The sequence below is a fragment of the Eptesicus fuscus genome, chromosome 5 (assembly GCF_027574615.1).
Source record: "Eptesicus fuscus isolate TK198812 chromosome 5, DD_ASM_mEF_20220401, whole genome shotgun sequence".
Classification (NCBI taxonomy): domain Eukaryota; kingdom Metazoa; phylum Chordata; class Mammalia; order Chiroptera; family Vespertilionidae; genus Eptesicus; species Eptesicus fuscus.
In genome coordinates this window covers 76916342-76943095 of record NC_072477.1, presented here as the reverse complement: position 1 = coordinate 76943095, position 26754 = coordinate 76916342, and the positions used below count along the sequence as shown (strand labels likewise).

The 26754-nt window shown below is 45.7% G+C and overlaps 2 pseudogenes; both read right to left on the bottom strand.

Annotated features, from left to right (window-relative positions):
- Window positions 1-3032: 3032 nt before the first annotated feature.
- On the bottom strand, window positions 3033-9687 carry LOC129149060 (hypoxanthine-guanine phosphoribosyltransferase-like; annotated as a pseudogene).
- Window positions 9688-16672: 6985 nt separating this feature from the next.
- Window positions 16673-18714, bottom strand: LOC114228670 (polypeptide N-acetylgalactosaminyltransferase 11-like; annotated as a pseudogene).
- Window positions 18715-26754: the final 8040 nt, after the last annotated feature.

Genomic DNA, 26754 nt, shown 5'->3' with positions numbered 1-26754 from the left:
ATTTTCCCCCCAACCTGTATATAAAAATATTACATTGTATAGCTTAAACTTATTAATTATATATGCCAATTATATCTCAATAAAGTTTGGGGAAAAGCTCTGAGGAATATACAAAAAAATTCTACTAGAACTAATATGTAAATTTAGCAGGGTGTAGGATACAAGGTCAATATACAAAAATCAACTGCATTTCTAAACACTAAAAATGAACAATGTGAAAATTAATAAAACCATTTACAAGAGCATCAAAACCAAGAAATATTTAATAGCAAATTTGACAAAATATATGTGAAATTTGTACACTGAAAGTTATAAAACATTACTGATAAAATATGTAGAAGGCCTAATTAAATGGAGAGATACACCATGCTCATAGATTGTAAGACTCAGTATTGTTCAGATGTTAATTCTTCTAAAAATGATTTGCAGCAAGTTCAATAAAAATTCAATAGAAATTGATAAGTAATTAATATATTTATATGAAAAATGTAAAACACTTAGAATAGACAAATTTTTTTTGAAAAATTACAAAGTTGGAGGATTTACAATATCTGATTTCAAAGTTTACTATAAAGTATCAATAATCAACACATTGTGGTACTGGCATAAGAATAGACATTTGGATCAAAGGAACAGAATAGTTTCCAGAAATAAATTCACACATAAAATCAATTTATTTTAATAAAAGTGCCAAGGGACCCCTGGTTGCATGGCTCAGTTGCTTGGAGCATAGTCCTGGTTTGAGGTTCACTCTCAGGGCACATACCTAGGTTACTTACAGCTATCACCGGTCAGGGCACATATGGGAGGCAACCAATTGATGTTTCTTTCCCTCTCTCTCTGAAAATCAATAAAAACATATTCTCGGGTGGGGATTTTTTTTTTTTAAAAAAAAAAAGTGCCAATGGAGTTTAAAGGGAAAAAGGAAAGTTTTTCCAACAAAGGTTCTGGAATAACTGGATATCCCTATAGAAAAAAAAAATCAGACCCCAACCTTTAGCTTGTACTACATCTATAATAATCTGTTATAATAAAAGCATAATATGCTAATTAGACCAGATGGCCGAACAGCAGAACGACCTTCTGGACGAAGCTGGGGCTGAGAGGGCTGAGACAGCTGCTGTGTCTGTGTGGGCTGAGCCCCTTGCACGAATTTTTGACATCGGGCCTCTCGTTACATATAAAAGTTAACTTGGACTGGATCATAGTCTTGAACTTAAAGCTAAAACTATAATTTTCCTAGAAGAAAGCACAAAAGAAAACCATGGGAATAGGCAATAAATTCCTAGATAGGACACAAAATATCACTAGTCATAAAAGAAAAATTTGATAAATAGGACTTCATCAAAATTGAAAACCCTCTGCTCTTTGAAAGACACTATTAGAAAAATTAAAAGGCAAAGCACAGACTGAGAGAAAAATAATCACAATATATGTATTTGACAAATGATTTGTATCTACACTATGTAAATGAGTTTTCTTACAACTTAATTAAAAGCAGAGCCATCCAATGAAAAGGTAAATGTTTTAATCAGACATTTCACAAAAGTAGATATCAGAAGAAATGGTCACATGAAGAGATACTCATTATTGTTAGTCATCAAAGAAATACAAAATAAAACCACAATGGTGTACCACATCTACTAGAATTGCTGAAATGAAAGGATTGACAATTCCAAGTATTGGTGAGTATGTATAATTTAGTTGTAATTTTGATGTGTCACTTTCATAAATTTCTGGTAAGAATGAAGAATGGTATAATTACTTGGCAGATTCTTATAAAAAACTAAATGTACATCAAATAGTTCTACTTTTAGGCATTTATTTGAGAGAAGTGAAAAATATAAAAAGACTTGTACATAAGTGTTCACAGCAGCTTTATTCATAACTAGTGGCCCGGTGCACGAAATTCATACACATTAAAAGGGGATTAATCAGAGGAAATATTTTAATATTGCTATTTGCCCTTCCTCTATAATATAAGTGTCAGAGATGAAAGAAAATTAGTAAAATGTATATGAAAATCTTCCTCCTGTCAGGGTCTGGAGCACACTGTGGGACCCTATTCTGGAGCACACAAGTCCCTGCCCACCCGTGGTGCCTCAAAATCACACGAGACCCAGACCCAGCCAGTCCCACCCCCATTGGGTGAGATCCAGACCCAGCCGGCCCCACCTGCATCAAGCCCTGATGGGCGGCGGGGGGGGGGGGGGGGGGAGGGGCACGCAGCCTCAGGTCCCCTGTCAAGTCCCGTCGGGTGGGGGGCATGGCCTGAGGTCCCTGGCCTGTCACCAGGGCAGGGGGTGCGCCCTGAGGTCCCCCATCAAGCCCCGCTGGGTGGGGGGCATAGCCTGAGGTCCCCTGTCAAGTGCTGCCAGGCGGCGGGGGGGGGGGGGGCACGGCTTGAGGTCCTCTGTCAAGCCCCACCGGGCAGGGGCCGCAGGCTCAGGTCCCCTGCCCTCGCCCAGCACCACGCAGCCTCAGGTCCCTGCTGATTGTTCCTTAAGGCTCCTTACGGGAACTCGGCCTCTTCTGTGGGTGCAGCCATCTTGTGTTACGGAAACCCCATCTCTGCTGTGGGCACAGCCATCTTTGTGGTGATGTAACAGTCAATTTGCATATTCCCTCTTTATTAGATAGGATAACACTAAACTGGAAGCAACTCAAATGGTCATCAGTGTGTGAATACTATTCAGCAATAAAAGTAATGAACCACTAATGCACATAATAACATGGGTGAATGTTGAAAACACTATGCTTACTCAAAAAAGCCAGACACAAAAAATACATAATCCAATTATATTTACATGAAGTTCTAGAACAGTAAAACTAATTTATAGTGACAGAAAGCAGATCAGCGATTGCCTGGAGCTGTGAGTGGGTGGTGAGGGCAGAATTGGCTGCAGAGGGGCATGAGAGTAAATATTCTATATCTTAAATACAAAACAGATAAAATTCTTAGAAGATACATGCAATAAGCTGACTGAGAATTTCACTGGTGATTTCACATGGGACTCCAGATGTTTCCAAAGTCAAATTAAACTATCAATGTAGGCTTTGTATTTTGTTTTCCCAGTTTCACTAATAACACAAACACAATTCAAATCCCTTTAGTATTTGTTATAGTAAAGGGCATACCCTATAAGAAATTGTCTGACATTTAAAATACAACAAAGTCTGGCCTATATCCAACACTTCGAGGGCTCCTTTAAAAAAATTTTAAAATTTGTTTTTATTGATTTCAGAGAGAAGAAGGAAGAGGTAGAGAGGGATAGAAACATCAATGATGAGAATCATCCATCAACGGCCTCCTGCACGTCCCCTGCTGGAGATTGAGCTGAAAGCCAGGCACATGCCCTGACCAGGAATCTAACTGTGACTTCCTGGTTTTGGGTCCACATTAAACCACTGAGCCACACAGGCCGGGCTGGAGGGGTCCTTTTTACCAGCAAGCTTGAGACTGTGATCAGCTTTGGATTATGTTGCTTGACCAAGAAAAGCAAGATTTGCATTGTTTTTGCCAGTGTCACTTATATCTTCAACAATCAAGACATTCTTTCCAGTTCAAGTTGTGAGACAATCTCTGCTGATTTTATATCCCTTCTTGACTGGTCATTTCTGTAGTTCTTCAGTCTGATAAAATCTACAGTCATAGGAATGGATCTATCACTATTTCTGTCCAGTGCTTTGATGTACTCTGTAGGTCAGCAAAGAATTTATAGCAACCCTTGAGTATGCACAGGGTTAGGATGTGATGGCCTAACATCTCCATCACATCTCGAACAAACTATTGGGTCCTTTCCATAATTAGTCCATGAGGAATAAAGACCTTTTCAAAATCCTCAGCATAATGATTAGGCATAACAAAATAAATCTAGGTCATAACCTGGTTCATCATCACTAATCAAGACGCTGGGGCTCTGGGCAGGCTCCGGGACTCAGGTCAGTCTGAGGAGGATGAAGCTGGGTCCAAGGACTTGGCTGAGACGTAGCAGGAGGCAGCACCAGGCAGGAAAGCAGAGATGTTTTGAAATATTCTATATCTTGATTAAGATGGTGATTTTATAGGTGAATACATTTATCAAAACTCAACAACTATTCACTTAAATGGGTGAATTTTATGTTATACATCAATAAATTTGATTTATAAGTGGAAAAAGTTTATAGAATTAGTTACTGTTGAAATAGCATCCTTGCATCAGTTTTCTATGTATTTCAAGTGAAAAACTTAGTTTTCGGTATAATTATTTTATGTTTTTATTTTAAAGAATAGTTTATTGATATTTAGAGAGAGAAAGAAAATGGGTTGGCTGACTCCTGCAGGCCTCTACCACAGGGGCTCTTTAGGATGTGCCCTGACCGGGAATTGAATCAGCGACCTTTTGGTGTATGGGGCAATGCCCAACCAATTGAGTCACACCCGGCCAGGGCTATTTTTTAACCCAGCATGAATATTTGTTGTTTGATAGATGCAAATAAAGTGCTTTGGGAGTTCTGAGGAGAGATTATTTCTAACTAAAAGAACACCAGGGATGGCTTCATAGAGGAAACCATTTTTTAAAAAAGATTTTTAAAAATTGAATTTTAGAGAGAGAGGGAGAGGGAGAGAGAAACATTGATGTGAGAGCCCAACCAATGGGCTGCCTCCTGCATGACCCCCACTGGGGAGAGCTGCAACCCAAGCATGTGCCCTGACCAGGAATTGAACTGGCAACCTTTCAGTGCACTGGAGGATGCCCAACTGAGTCACACTGGCCAAGGGCTGGATGCCCTTAGATTCTTAGGCTCTAGTAACACCACCACCTTCCATGGTTCCTCCAGCCTAGGGTGTGACAGCAGCTGCCCACTGTGGCCCATTTCTTTTTTTCTTTCTTTCTTTTTTTAAAATATATATTTTATTGATTTTTTCACAGAGAGAAAGGGGGAGAGGAATAGAGAACTAGAAACATCAATGAGAGAGATACATCGACCAGCTGCCTCCTGAACACCCCCCACCAGGGATGTGCCCGCAACCAATGTACATGCCCTTGACCGGAATCGAACCTGGGACCTTTCAGCCCACAGACCGACGCTCTATCCACTGAGCCAAACCGGTTTCAGCATCACTGTGGCCCATTTCTGGATTGCTTCACTTTTCCCCATTTGTCTGCCTAGTCCTTCTGAGATAGACTATGAATACTGTGGAATAGTTGCAATGGATAAAAGCTACAGGAACTATTAAGAAGACAGTAAGAGATTTCCGCCCCCCCCCCCCCCCCCCCCCCACACACACACCAGATTTATGGCTTAAAACACAAAGAGACCAGCTCGATCCAACATGGTGACTAATTTCACCTAAAGGTCACCCCTAGCCTCATTATAGATCATGTAATACATTAGCATGCTAAACAACACACCCCGAGCTGCTCTGATCAGAAATGGAAAGCCCATAAAAGAACACAAAATGGCTGATGGAGCACCTCTGAGAAATCTCCATCCCTTTCCGGGAAGATCCTGAATATTCCCGCCCCCCCTCCCCCCCTCTTATTGAATACCCTCCCTCCCCAGTCCTACTCCCAGTTAAATGAACCTCAATAAAGGAAGCAAATTCCTCTAAAGGGGGCTGGCTGCTCTGTCAAGTAGCCCATTCGGTCTCATGGCTTCACTAGTAAAATCACTTGCACTTTGAACTCTGTGCTGGAGTTTGAATTCTCTCCATGAAGCCAAGAACCCACAGTAGGTCCCAGACTCTCAGCTCCCCAGACACCTGCATCCTCTCTATTTACCAATTCCTGTGGTAAAATTCCTCTGCCATACTTCACGTGGGTTCTGTTTCCTTGTTTGCCCCTGACTAATATAGCTTAGACAGTCTGTAATTGTCTCTTTGCCCCAAACTCGACTGCTTTGTGATGTGGGGCCAGGAATCAACAAACTGCACTTCTGCTTCGCCATCTGGCTCCCTATTCAACTCTGCCAGGAGAGGGTGCTAGAGGGAGCTGGGAGGCTAGAGGTGGGAAAAATGACTTGCTCCTTCTTGTTTATCCCATGCGGGCTGCTTATCTAGTTTAAGGTGACCAGATTTTAACATTGGTAAAGCGGGACACCATTGACCGGCGGGGTGGGGAGGTGTTATTATTATTTAAAAAAAAATATATTTTATTGATTTTTTACAGAGAGGAAGAGAGAGGGATAGAGAGTTAGAAACATCGATCAGCTGCCTCTTGCACACCCCCTACTGGGGATGTGCCCGCAACCAAGGTACATGCCCTTGACTGGAATCGAACCTGGACGTCCCTAGGCCGACGCTCTATCCACTGAGCCAAACCGGTTTCGGCCCGGTGGGGGGGGGGTGGGGGGGTTCTTGATTAAAAATTTGGTCTATATTGTAATCGCTTTTGTTTTTTTTAATAAAAGGAAATTCACTTCTTAGATCATCGTTGAATTTGCATCCTCTTTTCTTACTTATTATGTTAAAAATCTAAAAAAATAATTTAAAATTATGTTATAAATTATTATATACATATTGCTTAAAAACACAGTAAGTAGGTACATAATTACATGAACATATTTTATTGTTAGTTTATAAATTAAATTAATTTGATTGTTATAAAGTAACTATATTTTAAAAATTATTTTAATTTTAACCCTATATTTCTTTCTAAATAATACAATACTAACTTGTATTATTTTTCCTCTGAATTTGCCGTAACGTAAGTCGTAGTGTCACTTTCAAGGCCGGTGCTAGACTTTTTGCCGCCACTATAAAATATAAATAATACGAGTACTGTCTGCTAAATTCAAGAAAATTTATGTATTTATGAAATAAATAAATTACTTACCTAAATTATCTGAATAGCTGATTTGCAATGACATCACTTGTTTAACTAGCTTACTAGCACGCAGTACGATGTGTATCGTCTGAGAGAGTTACAAAATGTTTTCGTCGTTGCCAATCCCAAAAAATGCCATTGTTCATTAAGTCCAAACAATGGTGGCCGAATTCTAACAACTGATCAACAATGCGAACTTTGATAAGCAGTTCTCGATAATCAGTTCTCAACAATTATTTATTATTATTAAAGTTTAACATTATAAAATTAACAAAAATAATATCAAACTCATATCCTGGCTAAATAGCCACATGGCCGCCGAAAACCATATATTCCCTTCCCGTTCTCCCGCCGTTCCCTAGCTTGTCGTGCATTCTTTCCAAAAATCGGGACTTCTTTAAAACGCCGCGGGACGTGGGACAAATTGTTAAAAATCGGGACTGTCCCGCCAAAAGCGGGATGTCTGGTCACCTTAATCTAGTTGTGTTTTCTGTGAGCAGCTCCCAGCAGTCTTCTTCACTCCACCAGTTCTTGTCCTAGCAGTCGCTGAATCCGGTTTTCAATTTCCCCAACACTCGCAGAAGCAATCCCGTCACATCCCCTCAGAGACACCAGCATCAGTTGGCTTGTGCTCCCTCCTCAGATACCTGAATTGTGACAGGGCCCTTCTCTAAGCTTCAAAGTTCAAATAACCCTAGCTCTTCCTTTTGTTCCCTCAGCAGTGAGGGTGGGAGCTGCTTTCTGCAGTTGCTACTGCTATGTAACCCGTACAGTTACGTAATTAACAACTTTAGACCTACTTAACCATTCTTTATATTCAGCTCTCTGTTCAAATAATTGGTGTGGTTTCTGTCTCTTGACTGGATCCTGACTGTAACTGTTGTGGAGCTGGATTTTGGGTCCGGTTTGGGGTTTGATTTTGAATATTTTGAATTTGCAATGACAGTAGGCTATCCAAGTAGAGATAAACATCTTGTAAATAGATGGAAGTACACCACTGGAGTTTGTGGGAGATATAAGGAGTTGAAAATATTTTCTCACTATCAGCACTGATGTGATGATGGAAACTGTAAGACTACATGAATTCCTGGGTGAGTTGTGTGGGGAGCTAAGAGCAGACAGTTGACAATGGTCTCATGTATACTCACAAAGGAAAAACAGTAAAATTAAAGCAAAAATTATAAAATGGAAGATACAAACATTACTGGAGAGGGGACCTGGCCCTGAGTGGGTCTACCTAGGACCAGGTGGTGGTGTGTGGGTTCTTAACTTGGTGCAGGAAAGATTTCACAATATGAGTCCAGGTGATTTTTAGAGGACGTGTTGTAGGCTGCGGGAATGGCACCAGGTGTGAGACCCATTCAGAATCAGTACTCAAACTATAAGAGAACATCCTATGTAATAAAAGGGTAATATGCAAATAGACTGAATGGCAGAACAACTGAACAACCAATCAAAGCGTAATATGCTCAACTGCTCGCTATGACGTGCACTTACCACCAGGGGGCAGATGCTCCAACCAGTAAGTTAGCTTGCTGCTGTGGCCCTGCCGATTAGGCCTGAGTGAGATGGGCCGGACTCGCCCTGGAGCCCTCCAGTGGTCCCTCCCTGGCCCGATTGTGCACCGGTGGGGTCCTTCAGCCTGGCCTGCACCCTCTCCCAATCTGGGACCCCTCGGGGGATGTCAGAAAGCCAGATTCAGCCCGATCCCACAGGCCACTCCCCTTGGGAGGGTGCCAGACACAGGTCTCATGGCTGGGGAGCTCGGCTGTGGCAGCGTGAGCCTCTCTGGAACGGGACTGCTTGGGTGCAAGTCCGAGGCAGGCACAGTGGGGCTGGGATGAGCGGGAGCTGCAGGTAGGAGCTACAGGCAGCATTGGACTGCAGGTTTCCACCGATCCCTGCAGGCCACCAAGAGGGACCCCACCCATGCACGGATTCGTGCACTGGGCCTCTAGTTTATTTATAAAATCACAGAGGTAGAAAGAGTAATTTGTAGAAGAGATAGGCTGAGGAAGAGTTATGGAGGCAAAGAAAGGACCCTAGAAGCTTGGGAGTGAGGAAGGTAAATGGTAATGAAAAGGAAAATGGGGGGTTTGCAACCTAGTTCAGTATCTGGTTAAAACTGTAGTCTTACTTCCCCACTCTGACTTAACTTGGGCAGAGCTGCAGCACCTAACCCCAGGGCCCTGCCACAGCTGACTTGGGTGGAGCTGTGGGGACCCTAGGGGCCACCCACAGAAGGAGATATGTAGGTCAGAGCCTCCCCATGAGTTCAGTTCAGGCTTTGGATCCGGAATTCCCCTGGACTTGCAGATCTGTGAAATAAGGTTAAACTTTCCTCCCGCAGAGTGCTGGCTGATGGTTCTCCCGTGCATTCTACCACAACAGTAACGCACCTGGGGGTAGGGCTGGGAATGGGGAAGGGAAAAGGAAATGGTGTGGGTGTGCTCCCAGGACGGGGAGTGCACTTGGTCCTCTTTCTAAGGGTTTTAAGGGTGGAGATTTTAGGGACCGTCCCAGGGGAAGATCTCAATAGAATATTCAGCAGTTTTCCAGGTGTGTCCTTTTAGGATAGGGGTCTCTGCAGATTGATTGGCCAGCACCAGGGCAGGGGGTCATTATCCAATGCAGCTGGTCCTGAGGTCAGCTTTGGTGTCACTTGTCTGGTTTTGCTGCTTTTCTGGGCCTGGAGCTGAAATACAACTGAGGCCTAGATGTTATCTCTAGGGAGGAAAGGTCAGGGGGTCCAAACCGCATGACCAGCGATATGCTAGGGGAGAAAAGGTCACCCGGGGACAAGGTCCCACCCTACCATTGTCCTTTGGTAGGCATTTGGGTCTTTCTCCACCGTGGTGACCTTCTGTACCTGGCCCATCGTCCTTGCTCTGCTCATGTCTGTCTAGCTAACTGTCTACCATTACTAATATTATAGTGGTAGTGCAGAAGGTTACAAACGTTGTAAGAAAAATTTATTACCTACTGAACTGGGGAATCTCCTCATTACACTTAGTGCTACTATGTGTCAGGGCCCATTACATGTGTAGTTTACTGCCCACAGTGGTTCTAAGCCTTTTCTCTCCTTTATCCCAGACTGATGCTCCTCAGCACCTGTACCTTCCTCTGCTTTCCTTCTACTTTCCTGAAAAAGTAAAGAAAAAACCATGTGAAATGAGCCTTCCAGGGATGGGGAACATGAGGCCTTCGGGCCATATAAGGCCCACGAAATCATTTGGTCTGGCTCTGCCAAGGCATTAGAGGCGAGTTAATGAAATGTTTGACCAAATAGAGCAGGCTAATTTTTAAGTTGACAATTTTGTATGGCCTGTGATTGATGTTATAAATATCCAAATGGCCTAGCCTGTTTGGCTCAGTGGATAGAGCGTCGGCCTGCAGACTGAAGGGTCCCAGGTTTGATTCCGGTCAAGGGCACATGCCTGGGTTGTGGGCTCGATCCCCAGTAGGTGGCGTGCAGGAGGCAGCCGATCAATGATTCCCTCTCATTATTGATGTTTCTCTCTCCATCTCCTTTCCTCTCTGAAATCAATCAATCAATCAATCACTCAATGAGTATCCAAATGGTCCTTGGCAGAAAAAAGGTTCTCCACCCCTGCAATCCATTCCAAAATAATTCTCCGTTTCTTTCTCTCTTCCTATCTCAGACAATAAACTGAACTTCCTCTTTTTAAGTGTAAACTATCCTTGTGCTCTCAATTCTCTTTGTTTTCTCCCTCATGGATGCTATAAACATCTAGAATTAAAGATTTTCTCCCTTAATTATCTCTTATGTGTTTAGCTTACTCATCTTCAATTTTCTCTTCTCTCCTCTGCCTGCAGGCATACTCTTCTTCCCTGTGCTGAAAACAACACAACACAACATAAGACAAAACAAAAAACACCAAAACACCCCAAACCTTCATTTGACCTTGGTGCAGCTCAGGTAATTTTTTTCATCCTTTTATTGTTACACGTTTAAGGATGGAACGCCATTTTCTCATTGCACAGTCACTTCTAGTTCCACTCTCTTGACTTCTGCTGTTCTTCAGCCCCTGTATCTGTCATTTAAACTGTTTACTGAAAGACAATCCTACTTTCCTAGCCATAAGCACAGTGGGTTTTTCTCAGCCCTCATTCTCTTAGACTTCTGTATGCATTTGACACTGTCGATTATCCTCTTTCTAAAACTCTCCTCTCTTGGTTTTCATAGTCAAACATGTAATTTTCTTCTCATCTTTTTGCTCTAAGTTTTTCAAAACAGTTTGGATGGCTGCATATACTGAGCTTAATTTCCAACATGTCTATTGCAGTTTGAAGGGGGCATGAAGAAATAGTGGGTGAAACCAAAAGCTGATTGCTGCTCAGACAGACTTTGTAGGATGATGCCCCTCGATGTTAAAATCTTCCTCAGCTTGCAAGGGATAGATATTTGTGTCTGAGGCTGGTTAAACAACCAATATTATAAGAGACAAATGTTCCCTATATAGTTTATTTCCCTAGCCAGTTAAACCCTGACAAATCTTGCCTTTCCATTTCCCTTTATTTCTCTAAGTTTTAACCTTTCAATTTCTAATTCCTTAGATATATTAATTCTATTATTTAGGTATGATCAAGTTCTCTCTTCTGACTCTTTCCCCCCGCCCCCCCCAATGCTATGTGTTGATTTTGTCATATTCTTAGAATTCTGGAGGTGTTAACTTAGAATTCTGGAAGTGTAGCTCGCAGTGCTCTGTATATAAGAAAAAGCCCTACTTTGTTTGACAGGCTTTTCTCTCTTCTTAAATGTAGGGGGTAGTTAGCATGATTTATATTTTGAAGGGTAAAATGTTTCTGGGAGCCCAGCGGGAGTGGCTCAGTGGTTGAACGTCTACCTATGAACCAGGAGGTTAAGTTTTGACACCCAGTCAGGGGGTATGCCCAGGTTATGGGCTCACTCTCCAGTGTGGAGTGTGTAGGAGGCTGATCAATGATTCTCTCTCATCATTGATGTTTTTATCTCTCTCCCTCTCCTTTTTGAAATAAATAAAAATACATATATTAAAAAAAATTAAAATGTTTCTGGGAGATTTTATGTTTGTTATTCAAGATGCAGAAAGTAGAGTTTATGGTTATATGAAAAGATCTGTCTCTCCACAAATAACAAGTGTGCACTAGAAAAAAATCATCATCTTATTGAGACTGGATAAGAATAAGGAAAACCATAACCTGGTCTTATAAACAATTTCTTTTTGCATTATGCTAAGTTATAGGTGAACTTCTAGTTCTTATTATTGTTGGTTGATACTTATCACAGAGCCTTAGGCCAAATAGAAAGAGAAGTATTGTGAGTTGATGGAAAAAGGAGCCTCTACAACAAATAAAAAAAGAAGCTTGAAGTTATTTCTTTTTTTTAAAATTGTAATTTTATTTATATTTATTTATTTATTTATTTAATTTAATAAATCTTTATTGTTCAGATTATTACAATTGTTTCTCCTTTTCCCCCCATAGCTCCCCTCCACCCGGTTCCCACCCCACCCTCTGCCCTTACCTCCCCACCACTGTCCTCATCCATAGGTGTATGATTTTTGTCCAATCTCTTCCTGCACCCCGCATACCCCTTTCCCCCTGAGAATTATCAGTCCACTCCCTTTCTATGCCCCTGATTCTATTATATTCACCAGTTTATTCTGTTCCTCAGATTTTTAATTCACTTGATTTTTTAGGTTCACTTGTTGATAGATATGTATTTGTTGTTCATAATTTTTATCTTTACTTTTTTCTTCTTCCTCTTCTTAAAGAATACCTTTCAGCATTTCATATAATACTGGTTTGGTGGTGATGAACTCCTTTAGCTTTTCTTATCTGTGAAGCTCTTTATCTGACCTTCAATTCTGAATGATAACTTTGCTGGGTAGAGTAATCTTGGTTGTAGGTTCTTGCTATTCATCACTTGGAATATTTCTTGCCACTCCCGTCTGGCCTGCATAGTTTCTGTTGAGAAATCAGCTGACAATCGTATGGGTGCTCCCTTGTAGGTAATTAACTGTTTTTCTCTTGCTGCTTTTAATATTCTCTTTTTGTCTTTTGCTCTTGGCATTTTAATTATGATGTATCTTGGTGTGGTCCTCTTTGGATTCCTCTTGTTTGGGGTTCTGTGCGCTTCCTGGACTTGTAAGTCTATTTCTTTCACCAGGTGGGGGAAGTTTTCAGTCATTATTTCTTCAAATAGGTTTTCAGTATCTTGCTCTCTCTCTTCTTCTGTCACTCCCATAATTCTGATGTTGGTACGCTTGAAGTTGTCCCAGAGGCTTCTTACAGTATCTTCAAATTTTTGGATTCTTTTTTCTTTTTGCTTTTCTGGTTGAGTGTTTTTTTGCTTCTTTGTATTTCAAATCTTTGACTTGATTCTTGCGTTCCTCTAGTCTGTTGTTGGGTCTCTGTATAATATTTTTTATTTCAGTCAGTGTATGTTTAATTTCTAGTTAGTCCTTTTTCATATCCTTGAGGGTCTCGCTAAATTTATCGGCCTTTTCTAGGAAATTCTTGAAAAACCTTATAACCGTGGTTTTGAACTCTATATCCAGTTGTTTGTTTTCCTCCATTTCTTTCATTTGTGATCTGTTTCTTTGTCTCCACATTTTCGCTGCTTCCCTGAGTTGGTAGGGTAGCTTTGTGTGCTAGGTGTCCTATATGGCTCAGTGGGTCAGCCTCCCCAGTTACCTGAGGTGACTCTTGGTGTACCCCTTTGTGGACTGTGTTTACAGCCTTGTTGTAGTTAAGTCTTGATTGTTGTTGGTATCACTGGGAGGAATTGACCTCCAGGCCAGTTGGCTGTGAGTATCAGCTGTGTCTACACCGGGAGAACTTCTGTGCTGGAGACAGCCTTATAGGACCAGACTTGCAAAATTGCAAAAACCTCTGTGCTCAGCTTGGATAGGGTGGAGTCTCAGGGATGAGCAGACAGTCTTGGCTTCCTGGCAGCCCTGCCCTATGAGGCCCCTGGGTCTCAGTGTCTCTCGGTAATCACTGCAAGCACCTCTAAGAGTAAGCCGCCCTCAACTTTTGCCTGCTGCCAGACAGTCCAGTTTCTTCCCCAATGAATCTGGATTCCCAGATTCTCACCTGGAACTGGAGTTCAGAGCAGTCGGGAGCTTCCAGTTCCCTCCAGCTAGAGAAAGCCTGCGGCATGCTCAGCAGTCAATCCTCTCTGCACGCACTTGCATGCACACCTCCAGACCTCTGCCTTTCGTGGCTCCCCTGAGTTTCCACCTGACAGTTCAGATTCCCCCCGTAAGAGCGTGGGTCCCCAGGTGCTCGCCCGGAACTGAGGTTCAGTGCAGTCAGAACTGGGGTTCAGTGCAGTTGGGAGCTTCCAACTCCCTCCCGCTAGGGAAAGCCAGCGGCAACCTCAGCAGTCAGTCTTCTCTGCGCGTACTTGTGTGCGCACGCCTCCAGACCCCTGCCCACCGTGGCTTCCCCGAGTCTCCGAGTCTCTGTGTGCCTTTCTTTCTACCTGACAGTCCAGACTTCCCCTGTATGAGCCTGGGTCCACAGGGTTTCGCCTGGAACTGGGGCTCAGTGCAGTCAGAATTGGGGTTCAGTGCAGTCGGGAGCTTCCTTCTCCCTCCCGCCAGAGAAAGCCAGCCAGGTACTCAGCCGCCCTTCCTCTCTGCGTGCGTGTCTCCGTACCTCAGCCCTTTACAGCTCCTCTGATTCTCCGTGAGCTTTTCTCTTTCCTTCTAGTTGTAGAATTTCCACTCAGCCAGCTTTCCTGTGGTTCTGGATGATGTCTGTTCTGTCTTTTAGTTGTAGTTTTGAAATTGTTGTGCGAGGCAGCAGTTTAGGTCCTTACCTATGCTGCCATCTTGGTTTCTCTCTAATTGTAATATTTCCTGAAGTTATTTTTCTGTGAACTTTAACTATGATTTATTCCTGATTTCAAACATGGCAGGTTTTAGTACAGCCTTAAAATTAGTTCCTGCTGTTGTAATTTACTTTGAGTTAACCATTTATTGTTCACACTTAAAAATACTAACTAGGGAGATTTCTCTATTTAAGGTTTATAGCCTTTCTCTAATTTTCCCTCTGTTGGGGACAGAAGGAACAGCACCAGGTGTTAGACCAGTGGGGTCAGACCAGACCTGGGTTTAGCAACCTTGGTACTTGAGTTCTGGCTAGGAAAGAATTCAGAGCCAAGACTCAAACTATAAAAGAACATTTATTTGGAAAATCACAGAGGAGAAGTAAGTTGTAGAAAAAATGGGCTTAGGAAAAACGTTATAGAGGTAAAGAAAGGGCCCTTGGAGTTTAGAAGTGAGGAAGGTAAAGGTGATGTGCCTGGGGGGAGAGGAAGGGGAAAGATGAGGGGAAGGGAAAAGTGTGGGGTGTGCTCCTGGGAGGGAGAGGTGCTGGGTTCTCCATACTAAGGTTTTCTTTTCTTTTCTTTTTTTTAATTAAAAGGATTCTTTATTTTAAATGCACATAGTACCATAATTCATCAAAATAATTTATAGTAGTTAACCACCTCTTAAATATGATCTTATAAACAACTAGAGGCCCGGTGCATGAAATTTGTGCATGGGGTGTGTGTGTCCCTCAGCCCAGCCTGCAACCTCTCCAATCTGGGACCCTTCGAGGAATGTCTGATTGCCCATTTAGGCCCGATCTCTGACTGCCCGTTTAGGCCCGATCGGGCCTAAATGGGCAGTCGGACATCCCTCTCACAATCCAGGACTGCTGGTTCCCAACCACTCACCTGCCTGCCTGCCTGCCTGATCTGCCCCTAACCACTACTACCTGCCAGCCTGATCACCCCCTAACCACTCCCCTGCCAGTCTGATCAATGCCTAACTGCTTCCCTGCCAGCCAGATTGCCCCTAACTGCCCCCTCCTGCCAGCTTGGTCACCCCTAACTGCCCTCCCTTGCAGGCCTGGTTGCCCCTAACTGTCCTCCTCTATAGGCCTGGTCACTCCCAACTGCCCTCCCCTGCAGGCCTGGTTTCTCCCAACTGCCCTTGCCTGCAGGCCTGGTACCCCCCAACTGCCCTTCCCTGCAGGCCTGGTTGCCCCCAACTGCCCTCCCCTGCAGGCCTGGTCCCCCCCAACTGCCCTTCCCTGCAGGCCTGGTCCCCAACAACTGCCCTCCCCTGCCAGCCCAGTCACCCCTAACTGCCCTCCCCTGCTGGCCTGGTCACCCCTAACTGCCCTCTTCTGCAGGCCTGGTCACCCCCAACTGCCCTCCCCTGCAGGCCTGGTTCCCCCCAACTGCTCTTGCCTGCAGGCCTGGGTCCCCTCCAACTGCCCTCCCCTGCAGGCCTGGTCACCCCTAACTGCCCTCCCCTGCAGGTCACCCCTAACTGCCCTCCCCTGCTTGTCCCCCAACTGCCCTCCCTTGCAGGCCTGGTCCCTGCCCAACTGCCCTCCCCTGCCAGCCATCTTGTGGCGGCCATCTTGTGTGTTGGAGTGATGGTCAATTTGCATATTATGCTTTTATTAGATAGGATGTGTGGATTCAGTCAGTTTGTTTAAAATTAACTGTCTGCTATGAAGTCTTCTAAGAAAGGAAATCATGACTCAATCCATTCCATTATTAAAGGGGATTAAAAAGAAGCATAAACAAATTTGAATATACCTAGCAATTTCCTAGGTATTGTCCTTCTGTATAAACCTGACTCTTTATATTAAAACTGTATTCTGGTTTCCTACCATAAGTAAGAAATTCCTTAACAGCAGCCTAGAAATGTTTAATGTCTTGGTGACACATACTTCCTCACCTCCTGATGGTCACTCGGTGCTCTGATAAAGACAGTATAGTATGTCTGCTGTTTCACCTCTGCTAATCTTCCCAGGAGGACACGCATTCCATTCTAGCCATCGCATCCACCTTAACCTTCCAAATGCCACTGCAGTGAGGAGGAGCCATCACAGATTGCCATAGCAACATAGCCTTTGTGACTCAGTGGATCAATGCTTTCAGGCACTGTCCAACTGACACCTGGTACAGCCGATTATTCTTCCCAAAGGCCCACAGCTGGGATCCTCCCAACCCGTGGCACTTCATGAGTTGGGGTGGGTCTGATGACTGAGTTTCTGACATATCCAGGCAAAGGAGGTTTCTTAAAACCAATTCATGCTCTTCATTATAAATCCAGATCTGATTTGGGTCACTGTAGTCACATGCTTTAAGCACTACTAGGCCTGCCTTCTGACTTGGGCACCTCTGGGCCAGCAGACACTTGCCGGTCTGGAGGTGATAAAGCCTTCCACGCTGAAGGATTTTTAGGTATTTTGGCCTTCTGTTGATAAAAATGGGTTGCTGGGGTTTGGCATTGGGCCCAGATATCTGCATCTCTGGATAAATTCTATCCAAATACCATTTAAATGATTTACAACCCAACTTCTCCCTCAAATCATCAAGCTCACTGATATTTCCATAGCTTCTTTAAGGAAAAATACTGCTCCTTATATTCATCCAACCAAACTTGTGGCAGCCTCAAGGAGTTGTGTGTCGTGGTGGCCTGGCCTTCAGGGGAACTATAGGGTGGCCTTTTCTGGAAAAGGTGTCTGACTCTGGAGCCAGGGATGATGAAAAGCTTACCCCCACACATCCAAATCCGAAATGATATTTCCAAGTTTTCTCCTCCTCAGATGTCCATGCCGCTGTCATACTGTCCGAGTTCACTGAGTAGCTTCTATTCATGGCAAACAGCCCTCCAGCCATTGTAGGTGACTTTACTGGTGCAGTAGCTCCTTCTGGTCCTCTGAGCTTGGAAAGGGGAACAAGATCCCATTTGAAGTCCATTCCCCAGTTGAACCTTCCAGGCACCACAGGGGATGAGCTGTAGGCCAGCGTGTCTGCCCTGATGATATCGATCACCGGGCACAGGACCGTCTGCCCGTCCTCCTGGATGGCAGCCAGCAAGGGCTGCAGCCATGTCACATTCACTTCACGGTGGCTGTCCAGGACCACCAGGACGTCTCCTGCTGCGTGGGCTGCTCCTATCATTCTTCCTCGAATTAATCTCTCATGCTTTGTGTTTCTTATTAATTTAATTTTCCCAGGGAGGTGCTTTTGGACAAATTCATCTAGTTTTCCTTTCAAATCATGAAGTCACTGTTGCCATCCATGAGGATGATTTCATGGAGAAGCCAGGCTGGTGTGCAGTCCAGGACACGGTGCACAGTACGCAGCAAAGCAGACAAGGCTTCATTGTAGAAACAAATAACAACACTAGTGACCGGCAGATCCATAGGGTATGTCTTGTCTTTACATGCTGCATTCCGTGTATCTGGCATATCTCTGTGGTAGCCCAAGGGGTTGCTAATAAGCGTATTGAAGGCATGCTTCTGATACCCCAAGTCTCTCAACTCCAGATCATGTTCATTAAAAATCATACCCAGCCCTAACCGGTTTGGCGCAGTGGATGGAGAGTCGGCCCGCGGACTGAAGGGTCCCAGGTTCGATTCCGGTCAAGGGCATGTACCTTGGTTGTGGGCACATCCCCAGTGGGGGGTGTGCAGGAGGCAGCTGATCGATGTTTCTCTCTCATCGATGTTTCTAACTCTCTATCCCTGTCCCTTCCGCTCTGTGAAAAATCAATAAAATATTAAAAAAATAAAAAATAAAAAAAGATTGTCATTTTAAAAAAACAAACAACATACCCAGCGCTAACCGATTTGGCTCAGTGGAGAGAGCGTTGGCCTGCAGACTGAAGGGTCCCAGGTTCGATTCCGGTCAAGGGCATATACCTTGGTTGCGGGCACATCCCCAGTAGGAGGTGTGCAGGAGGCAGCTGATCGATGTTTCTCTCTCATCGATGTTTCTAACTCTCTATCCTTCTCCCTTCCTCTCTGTAAAAAATCAATAAGACATATTAAAAAAAATCATACCCAGTTCAGAAGAGAATTTCATGTTGCCTTTTTCTGCATCTTCAATATGATTATCTACTACACCATCAATCTTGTTTGCTTTGAACTGTAATTCTAATATTTGACTTGGACCTCGGGTGAAATGGGGATAGAATTTTTTGGAGTAGTGGTACACGGGGCCCAGATCCCTTGATGGGCACATTCTTAAGTGGCTGAGTCACTTCACTGAAGTTGAAATAAACAAAAAGCAAAACCGTCCAGGTCACAGATGTAAGGCATCCATAACAGAAATATCGAACTGTGACGCTCCCATTATAGAACTAGCATAGCTGAAGGGCCATTTTCAGTTTCCTGGAGCAAAAGCTGCTGGAGCCATAAACTTGTGCTGGAGGCTGGGTGTGAACTGGCATCAGAGTTAGAAACTCCAGGAATGCAGTCTTGGGGGGCGGGCACACTTCTGTGGGCTTTACTTCCAGGAACCCCACCAGGTCTTCAAGGTGAAGGGGAGATCCCAGAAAGATACTCTGGTGAATCTCTGCTCTAGTAATGCAGGATCCTGGCCTTCTGGGACTCAGGCTGTGGCATCTTCCCTCCACCATAGCCCAGGTCCAGCTGCACTAGCTGCCTGGACTGGCTTGAATAAAACGTAGTGCCATGCTAGCCTAGGCCTTGGGGGAATGGGGTGGGTGTGGTCCTGGATGGGAGAGCACACTGGGTCCTGGTCTTAAGGATTTTAAGGGTAGAGATTTTAGGGAAGGTCCCAGGGGAAGATCTCAGTAGAATGTTTATTAGCTTGCTAGGTGTGTCCTTTCAGGGTTGTGGTCTCCACTGATTGATTGGCGGCACCAGAGGGTCATTACTCAACGCAGCGCAGCGGGTCCTGAGGTCAACTTTGGTGTTGCTTGTCTGGTTTTGCTGTTTTTTCTGGGCCTGGAGCTGAAATACAACTGAAGCCTAGATATTATCTCTAGGGAAGAAAGATCAGAGGGTCTAAATGGCATGACTAGTGATATGCTAGGGGAGGAAAGGTCACCTTGAGGATGAGGTCTTATCCTATAATTGTTCTTTGCTAGGTACCCAGGGCTTTCCATCCTGGTGACCTTTGGTACCTGGCCCAAAGTCCTTGCTCTATCCATGTCTGTCTGTCTATCACACCTCTTTCTTTTCTTAGGTTGTATTGCTTTTGCCCTCTACATCTGTTGAATTTGGGTAGATTGTGACGTTCAAATGCACAATCTATTTTTATTTTGGTATGAGAGAGTTTTAGAGTACAAGGTCACTTGGCTAGAGTTAGGTTGAGGCAGGGGGGAACTCCAGAGCCGATGCATGCATCTGCAAGGTAGATGGTGACAGAGATAACTGGTGCCTTCCTAGACCCCTGGCCCGAGGCAGAAATTCCACACCTCTCACGCCCTCCGCCCTCCCCTCACTAAACAGCCGTATAAAAGAAGTACCTATGCCCCCTTTTGGCTCGAACTTCCCTAGCCCACCCTCGGACCAGTGAATTTTGCCCGGGAGTGCAAGATTAAAACCTCCCCCATTTATAATCGCCTGGACTCTGTGTTTTGTTTCCTGTGTTGCAAACCTCTCATTTGGTGCCGAAACCCGGGTGGGTGCGAGCACCCTGTTTGACCTTTCACAGTCTGGGGTGCCCCCCATTCTTCTTTCTTTGTGGCTCGGAACCCTCAGGCTTCTCTCCAGCTCAGCAGTGTCAGCGGGTAAGTCCCAGCCCCTATTGATTCCTAGTGGTCATTCTACTGGCGTCGAACCTGGGACCCTTGAGTCCGCAGGTCGACGCTCTATCCACTGAGCCAAACCGGTTTCGGCCCCTATTGATTTCTAGTGGTCGTTCTTCCGGCGTCTCTGTCCGTAAAACCGAGGCCCACGTCAGAGATTGCCTTCCAGGCACAGCCCTCCAGACCTCTCCTGGGAGGTTCCGAACCTCGGAGGCAGTGAAGATGTTCCTGTTCCCCTTGGCTCTCCGGCCTTTTGGTCTCACTCCGGACCCCAGGGGGTGGGGGAGATGTCCCCTGCCGTTCCTCGGATCCCCGTCCATAGCCTTGGCTCAACGATTGGGATGCCGGTCCTTGGGCCTCTGCTACTGACCCTAGGTTTCAAAATGGGCAATAAAAAATCCAAATCTGATCCTAAGACACCTCTAGGGTGCCTCCTCACCAATCTGGCTAAGCTAGGCCTGTCCCAGAATCTGCGTCCTAAACGCCTCATTTACTTCTGTAACATGGCATGGCCTCTGTATGAATTGGACAACAGGTCAAAATGGCCTGAACATGGGACTTTCGATTTTAACATCCTAACCAACCTCAATAATTTCTGCCAACGAGCTGGGAAGTGGCTGGAGGTTCCATATGTCCAGGCCTTTTTCTATCTGAGCTCCTGTCCCTTCCTCTGCTCCTTCTGTTCCACTGCCCAGGTTCTCCTAGCTCGCGAGAAATCCCCTCTGCATACTGACACTCCTCCACTTTCCGCCTTATCTGAACCCCTTGAGAATCTTTCCTCCCCTCCGACTCGCCCGCCTCCCTATGACAGGGCTTCTTCTGCCCTGCCTTCCGTTCCCTCCCTTCCCCCATCCTCACTCCCTGACCTCCCTCCCCCGCCCCCTCCCCCAGAGCCTTCTCCCTTACCTGCTGACCTTCCCCCACCCCCTCCTGCTTCCCCAATCAGCAGGCACACCCGCTCCCAGGCTCCTCTCCTCTGCCCCCTCCGGGAAGTTGCAGGGGCTGAGGGAGTGTTCAGGGTCCATGTTCCCTTCTCCCTGTCGGATCTCTCCCAGATTGAGAAGCGGCTGGGGTCCTTTTCCACCAACCCCACCGCGTTCGTCAAGGAATTCCGATACACAGTAATCCTCACAACCCCCACCGCAGCCAAGCTACTTGGCGATCCATCGTGGCATCACCTCTCCAGACTCAAGAGGACCCCGGAGCAGCATGACTTCTATAAATGTGAGGTGTTGGGCCCCACTAAGGTTCACCTTAGCTGCCCTCCCCCTCCTCCTTCTCCTCCCAGCCCTGGGCAACCTACACCCACCCCCACCTGCTTATGTGTGGAGGTTCAAGGTCCGTGAAACCTACAACCAGGACAGCACACAGGTCACTCGGCAGGTAGGATCTCAGGACTGCCCTCTGGTCGGATGCCAGGCAGAGATCCTGATTGCTGTCGACCTCCAGTCAGTGTCCAACGGTGGCCGACCATATGCCTGCTTTGCTTACGACCAGCGGAACCCAGACAGGTGTAATCGAGACGTCAACACCTATGGGGGTTGCCGCTGGTCAGGTTGTGTCATTCATGATGCCTACAATGAGGTTAGGTTTGGTCCCTTTTTCTGGAAGGATGGGACCTTCAACATCAGGGTCCGGGACCCCTGGGACCAGCGATGGGTTGCGGGCGTTATGGGAAAACTATATGGGGGTGGTTGGAGCTCAACCCCTTCAGGGACCATCTACATCTCCCGGGAATATGTCATGGCCCAGGAGGCCCAAATCCAGGTCTCCAACAGCATCCTACAGGCCGAACATTCCCTTAAAGGGAAGCTGCCTGATTTCCCCCGGGTAGAAGTCCTGTCTTCTTGGCTCCAACTTATCCAACACACTCTACTATTCCTTAACGAGACCCGCACCCTACCCAATGTCTCACACTGCTTTTTATGTGTCTCTCTCCAAAGACCTTTGCTGGCTGCTGTCCCACTCATGACTCCTCCAGGAACCCAAGGACACGGTGAATGTCAGCCTCCCCTGGCTGGCATTCCCCTCTGGGAACCCGAAACTCCAGAACCCACCTTGCCCCCGCGGATATGCTACCAGACCAGCAACCCGGTAACTGTGGGACGGGTCACTTGGAACTGTACCCAAAACCACACTGCAGCCAGTCCCACCAAGGCCAGCCCGGGTACCTTCTTTTGGTGCAATGGCACCTTAAGCAACTGCATAAACTCCTCTGACCCCGGGCCTTGCTTCGTAGTCACAGTAGTTCCCCAACTAACCTTGTATGGAGAGTCGGAGCTTGCCTGGTTGCTCCCTTCATCCCACCCCCGGGCCCGCCGGGCCGCCTTCCTCCCTGTCATGTTGGGGGTAAGTATCGCTACCTCGCTAGGCCTAGCTGGAGGGGCCCTGGGTAACAGCATAATCTTTTCTCAGGATTTCAATGATAAACTCCAGATAGCCCTGGAGTCTACTACTACCTCCTTAGCCTCCCTGCAGCGGCAAGTAACATCGGTAGCCCAAATAGCCCTGCAGAACCGAAGGGCCCTAGACCTTCTTACTGCGGAAAGAGGAGGAACCTGCATGTTTCTTCAAGAAGAATGCTGCTACTACATCAACGAGTCCGGAGTGGTGGAACAGAACGTGCAGGCCCTGACTAAGCTGAGTGAAGAATTACGTGCAAGACACTCCTGGGACAACTCTCTTTTTGGCTGGCTCCAAAGCCCTTTAGCTACCTGGATCCTACCCTTGATAGGGCCCTTAATTCTCATCTGTGTCTTTTTTTCCCTAGCTCCCTGCCTCCTCAAATTCATCCGCTCCCGGATCTTGGAAATGTAAACTAGCTGACTATAAACGAGCTCCTGCTCCATCCCTACACTCGGCTGCCCTTCAACCTGCCTCTGCCTGACCCTGGCCTTTAACATCCCCCACCCTCTTCGCCCCTGGTCAGCAGGAAGTAGCCAGGACAATTTCGGCGCCCCCTATCACCAAAAGGCCGGGATGTTAGGTCAAGGCAGGGGGGGAAGTCCAGAGCCGATGCATGCATCTGCAAGGTAGATGGTGACAGAGATAACTGGTGCCTTCCTAGACCCCTGGCCCGAGGCAGAAATTCCACACCTCTCATGCCCTCCGCCCTCCCCTCACTAAACAGCTGTATAAAAGAAGTACCTATGCCCCCTTTTGGCGCGAACTTCCCTGACCCACCCTCAGACCAGTGAATTTCGCTCGGGAGCGCAAGATTAAAACTTCCCCCCTTTTTAATTGCCTGGACTCTGTGTCTTGTTTCCTGCGTCGCAAACCTCTCAGTTAGCAATAAGTAAGTCAGGGCAAGATTTCATCCTGTAGATACCACTAGCCAAATCAGGGGCAATTTGAGCCTCATCCTATCTAATAAAAGAGTAATATGCAAATTGACCGTCACTCCAAACACAAGATGGCCATCCCCATATGATCAAAGATGGCTGCCCCCATGTGGACACAAGATGGCTGCCACAAGATGGCCTGCAGGGGAGGGCAGTTGTGGGCAGTTAGGGGTAATCAGGCCAGCAGAGGAGGGCAGTTGGGAGAGACCAGGCCAGCAGGGGAGGGCAGTTGGGAGAGACCAGGCCAGCAGGGGAGGGCAGTTGAGGGGAACCAGGCCTGCAGGGGAGGGTTGGGGGCAACCAAGCCTGCAGGGGAGGGCAGTTAGGGGCAATTGGGCCAGCTGGGGAGCAGTTAGGCATCGATCAGTCTGGCAGGGGAGTAGTTAGGGGGTGATCAGGCTGGCAGGCAGAAGTGGTTAGGGGCAATCATGCAGAGGCAGGCAAGCAGTTGGGAGCCAGCAGTCCTGGATTGTGAGAGGCATGTCCGACTGCCCGATCTTGTGGGATCGGGCCTAAACTGGTGGTCAGACATCCTTCAAGGGGGCCCAGATTGGAGAGGGTGCAGGTTGGGCTGAGGTACACCAACCCCCCCATGCACGAATTTTGTGCACTGGGCCTCTAGTAATTAATATTCATAGTAACATAATAATCTACCTAAAATGGGAATCCATAAATCCATACCAATGTTTACAAATGAATGAATCTACACTAATAAAAGAGAAAAATGTTAATTGACCGTACCTTCGCTATGCCCATAGCCAATCAGAATGAGTATGCAAATTAACCCAACAAAAATGGTGGTTAATTTGCATACGCTGAGGGAGGGAGGAGTGAAGACTGAAGACAGCATAGAAGGAAGAGGGAGGAAAGCGGAAAGCAAGGCGGCTGCGGGAGGGAAAGCGCGGGCGCGGTGGGCAGAGGAAAGTGCGGGGCAGCAGCGGAAGGGAAAGCACGGGCAGCGGTGGCGGGAGGGAAAGCGTGGGGTGGGGGGCAGAGACGGCGGGATGGAAGGGAAAGCACCGGGCAGCGGCGGGAGGGAAAGTGCAGGGGGGGCTGTGGCTGCGGGAGGGAAAGCACGGAGGGTGGGGGGGCGGCAGAGGCGGGAGGAAAAGCATGGGGTGGGGGTTGGGGAGCAGAGGTGGCAGGGAAAGCGCGGGGGCAGGGGAGAGAGGTGGCGGTGGCAGGAGGGAAGCCCGCCGGAAGCCCTGTTCTTGCAGGAATCTTCCTGCAATGGGCCTCTAGTAAATATATAAAAGGTAGAGAAGGGAACATCTCCTTCAAGCATAATGCCAGCTAACAAATGTGATAATGAGGAAGGAGTGATGAGAGTTAGAAAGTCACCATTTGGCAGTCACCATAGTTATAATTGCTTCTGATAAGATCACCAATGGAAGCTAAAATTAATGTGTGTTTTTTTCTCTCAGAATATGATACTTGTGGAGTCTCAAATTATTTCCCCCAAGATTATCTAGTGATTACAAAGGAAAAATAGTAACTTTACATTGGTGTAATCTGGTAGATCCTGATTTAATCAAATAATCAGTGTTAATATTACCAGTAACAGGACCAAGTAGCATCATGTACCTCTGATGGGATGCATTGACAAAGACACAACATTATTTTTGTGGTGTTCTTGCCAAAACTGCATAAGCTGAATCTGATCATGAGGAGACATCAGACAAATCCAAGCTGAGGGATTGTCTGCAAATAACTGGCCTAAAAAACAAACAAAACAAAAACAAAAACCAAATAACTGGCCTGTAGTCTTGAAAAAAGTCAGGGTCATGAAAAACTGATTAACTGCCCCAGATTAAAGGAGACTACAGAGATATGACAACTAAATGTTACATGTAATCCTGGAATTGAGACTGGATTAAAAAAAAAAAAAGACAGGACATTGTTGGAACAACTGATAATATTTTACTATGGACTATGAATTAGATAATGGAATTGTATTGATGTTAAATTTACTTATTTTGATAATTGTACTGGAATTATGTAAGAGAATGTCTTTGTTCACAGGAAATGCACACTGAAGTATTTCAGGGCAAATAGGTATGATTATTACAACTTAATTTCAAATGGTTTAGAAAAAACATATACATATACACATACAAAGAGAATGGGGTAAAATGTAAACACTTGGTGAATCTGGGAAAAGAGTATACAAGAGTGCTTTGCTGGATTCTTTTTTTTTTTTTTTTTTTGGTGTGTTTGATCAGAATTTTGTTTTTTTTTTTTTTTTTAATATTTTTATTGAGGTATTATATGTGTACATATCTTACTATTACCCCCCACCCCACACCCACACATGCCCTCCCCCCCCAGAGTTTTGCGTCCATTGTTTATGCTTATATGCATGCATACAAGTCCTTCGTTTGATTTCATAACTCCCCCACCTTTCCCAAACTTTCCCCCTGTACTTTGAAAGTCTGTTTGATGCTTTACTGTCTCTGTATCTATCTTTTTGTTCACCACTTTATAATGTTCTTTACTATCCCTAAATGAGTGAGATCATGTGGTATTTTTCTTTCATTGACTGGCTTATTTCACTTAGCATAATGTTCTCCAATTCCATCCAGGTTGCTGCAAATGATGAGAATTCCTTCTTTTTTATGGCAGCATAGTATTCCATTGTGTAGATGTACCACAGTTTTCCGATCCAGTCATCTGCTGATGGGCACCTAGGCTGTTTCCAAATCTTAGCTATTGTAAATTGTGCTGCTATGAACATAGTGGTGCATATATCCTTTCTGATTGGTGTTTCTAGTTTCTTCGGATATATTCCCAGGAGTGGGATTACTGGGTCAAATGGGAGTTCCATTTTCAGTTTTTTGAGGAAACTCCATACTGTTCTCCACAGTGGCTGCACCAGTCTGCATTCCCACCAGCAGTGCACGAGGGTTCCTTTTTCTCCGCATCCTCGCCAACACTTGTTGTTTGTTGATTTGTTGATGATAGCCATTCTGACAGGTGTGAGATGGTACCTCATTGTTGTTTTGATTTGCATCTCTCGGATAA